Here is a 3,869-nt window from a genome sequence, read left to right as displayed (position 1 = left end):
ATTGAATACTAATTGTAACAGCAGATTCAATGAGTTCTTTCTCTTACTATTATTGTTCATAAATAGTTAGAAAATTGCACCCAAGAAGGAAATCATGACTGAGGATCCATTTAGGTGTGCGGATTGCAAAATTTCACAGAAATTGCACCCAAGATTCAATTGGATTACACATAAACGACCTTAAGGTATGATCTAACCTACTTTACACACAATATCCTAGAAGAGTACACAATATCCTGCCAGTAAGCTACGACAGAGAGTAAAATGATAGAAAACAAGCCTAGTTTGCATAGCTCAATTTCAGGTTTTAAGTATAAGGTATTAATTTTCATTAAAATATGAGAATCATGCCACTGTAGAAGACAAAAAAAATCTAAAAACTTAGTCTAAATCAAGAAAAATGTAAAAGAGTTTCACTTCATGCTTAAAACCAAGTTTAATTAGGGCTAATTTGCCTCTGAAGTCCAATTGGTTCTGGGTGGAATTAATGTGTAAAAGTGCAGAGAGAGAGAGAGAGAGAGAGAGAGAGAGAGAGAGTACAGTATAGTTTATGAAACTCAGTTTGATGTATCATAGCAATATAAAGCTCCAAGAGTATTGAAAATAGAACCAAGGTGAGAGACAAAATAAACCTGCAAAGCAAAGTCTACACTAAATATATCAAACAAGTTTCTTCAAATATAAAAGCTAAACTTAAATATAGAAACCAACACCAATAACAAAGACAGCAAAGAATACACTAAAATCAAATTATATTTAATTAAAAAATTATTAACCCTATAATTCTCTGCATCACAAAACCCTAATCTTTATAGTTTGGTTGAATCTAGCTTAAGATGAACATGAAATTCAAATTTATTTATTTTTAGCCATCCATTTACAAAGCCACCATTAAATTGGTTAGGATTGTCCCGTCCATGGTGAGACGCAATGATTCTTGATCGATGATTATGTGTCATGGGCAGGGTGGAATGGTTGAGGAGACTATAAAGATGTTAAAATATATAGCGTTCGCGTTCCACCCGAACCCAACGGGTTCAACCTGCGGCTGACGTTGAGTTGGAATTTCCTCATGTTGGGTTGTGTTTTGGTAGTGAAAAGCCAACCCGATACAATTTCGGGTTGGGTTAGGGTCATAGTTACTGGAAACTTCCTAGATGGATGAGAAGCCCTCTTCCTCAAAACTCGCTTCTGAAGCTAAATTCTTCTCGCAGCACTTCCTACTGTTTCCTCTTAATTAACAGTAACCTTTATATTTACTGATTATGTCTTCCTAAAGAATATTTTATCTTTTTGATAATGCTAAAAAAAAGTGCATTTAAAACTTAAAAACTTAGGGCGCATTCGGCATAGCTTCTCATTCTCACAGGAAATATCGGTAGAAACAGACTAATGAGAATCTGCCCAAGTGACTACGAGTCGCTCCGTGAAATCTCATCGTCCAGCCTAAGGAAAAGGTGAAAAAGTAGAGTCAGTCTCTTGTGGGCCGTAGTTACCGAACAAGATTTTTGAGATTTCCTATTTTTTCTCATTCTTGCGCCTACAAAATAGGTGGAAAAGATTTTTATAATGGTTGCTGAACACGCCCTTAAGTTTCAAATTAAAATTATATGGATCTTTTTTCTAAAACTTAATATTAAATTAGGGAAATGTCTTCTGCGCTCCAATGTTTTGATAAACATGTGCTCCAATTTTTCTCGTGTAGTATTTAAAGGGCTGTCAGAGGATATTACGGTTCTCAAAAAGCTCTTAAAGCCCTTTTTCATACTACACGACAAACAAGTGGAGTGCATGTTTATCAAAACATTGGAGCGCTGAAATTATTTCCCTAAATATGTATTAATAAAACGTGTGAAACTATAAATTCCTACAACTTGTAATTCTAATTCTAAATTCTTGACCTGACGAACCAAAACCTCACCCAAGTTGCACTCCTACCACACATTGATGCACCTACGCATTGATATTTGATCCAACTGACAGCCTCTAAAAAAAATTGGTTGTCGTTGGATTAAATATCAAAGGCGGCGCCCTGATTATGGGCAGCAAGGCACGGACACCATATAAAAACTGGTATAAATATTATGTACTAAGGACACTTCATTTCCAATGTTCCAATTGTTTTAATAATCGGGTCATTTATTTAATGTGGAATTGTAGACACACTACCCTACATAGGTGGCTTTCACAAACAGTTGGTAAAAAGTTTTGAACAAAATTATATCCTATGGGTCTGACCTAACCACTTATCTCTTGTCTCCCTCTTCTCTATTCATTGATGTAAGAAGGATCTTACATAGTCTTAAGTTTATGAAGTTTGGCTCGAGAAATTTTCCATCCTGTGGACCTTAGCCTAATATACATTTACCTCTTGTCTGCCTCTTTCTTTTGGGCTCCGTTTCTTTCTGAGTAAAATGGGTGTAAAATTTGTTTTACTCGATTTTCTCATGAATTTCTAGCGTGGTTCTCCTTTTGGAACAATAGTACAAACCTTCCCTTGACCTTTTTATACGCAAGCGAATCACACCATAGTTTCAAAACTTCCCTGCTTTATTGTCGACTCGCCCAAGTCAACTCACTTTTACCTTGTTCGCATTTTTTGTTCAAGTCCACGTTTTGCCTACAAAGAATCAAAACTCCTTTTGACTCATACGAGTTGTGACCACGTCAACTGAGTATTCAGCCCTATCAACTGAGTACTCTGCCCTTTCAACCGAGTACTCAATCGCTCCAAGGAATATTAGTGAGCAGCTGTGAGAGATGGGCAGAGAGAGGGGGACTTGAGAGAGTGGGAGTGAGGGGAGCATGAAAAGCCCATGAAAAACAGGAAAAAAAAAAACAATTTAGGGGCCGTTTGGATGCGCAGATTTTAGAATCCAAGTTTTAGTTTTAAAACAGTTCAAAAGAGGGTCATGATCAAGCTGCTGGTATGCTGCCCTGGCAGCTTTTCTTGGATCTTAAGTAAGAAAACCAGGTTTTAGAAATCTCTCCCGCATCCTGCGATTTCTAAAATCTGAAAAAATGGGACGATCGCCAGCTCTCTTGCCGTCGGAAAGAAGGGCTAGAAATTAGAAAACGACAGCGGCTCTGTTTCTTCTCTTCTCTCCCAACTACAATTTTGAGGAAATCCAGGATTCCAAAATAAGCGTATCCAAACGGGCCCCTTAAAGTAGAAGGCTATTTTTGAATGATTTTAGGAATTTAACATCCTCTCCATGCTGTTTCCACTCGCACCCTCTCAAGTCTCTCCCCCTTCCTCCTCAGCTCCTCTTTTACTTTGGGCCGACAAAGTTTCCACGGAAACAAAAAAAATTAACCTCTCAAGTAATCACCCATCTCATAGCCAATATTATTTCATTTAACCACTTTTTTCAAAATACATATAATTAAGTAAACGAAAATAATGTTGGCTTTTTATGACTTTTGGCGTGGCGTTGCAATTCAATTTAATTATTCTTTATATAATCATACATATTATGTAATAACCTAATTAAGTAAAAATTCTCTTAATCCGGTTAGGAAACACACACACACACGGTGAGCAGGGTATTAGGAATCCATACTAACCTAACTACTAAAGAAGCTATTTTAGAGAAATCTTTGGTGTGTGACACAGGGCACTACACGGAACATAGTGATGATTGCCCACGTTGTCACTCATTGTAATGCATTAATCGAAGTTAAAAAAGGTAACTGAAATTTTAATTATTTTATATTTAATTTGAGTATATTTAGAGGCATTCAGCAGAGATAAATAATTAAATAAAATTACTCTAATTACATTTGATAATCAATCATGCCAAAATAGAATTCTTTTTTTTAACATATTGTGGCAGAAAATTTGATATCTAATTTTTCCTAAGTTAATA

The sequence above is a fragment of the Tasmannia lanceolata genome, unplaced genomic scaffold (assembly GCF_043159265.1).
Source record: "Tasmannia lanceolata isolate RefF3 unplaced genomic scaffold, GAP_Taslan_0.1 ptg000007l, whole genome shotgun sequence".
Taxonomy (NCBI): Eukaryota; Viridiplantae; Streptophyta; class Magnoliopsida; order Canellales; family Winteraceae; genus Tasmannia; species Tasmannia lanceolata.
Note: the sequence above shows the minus strand (reverse complement) of the source record.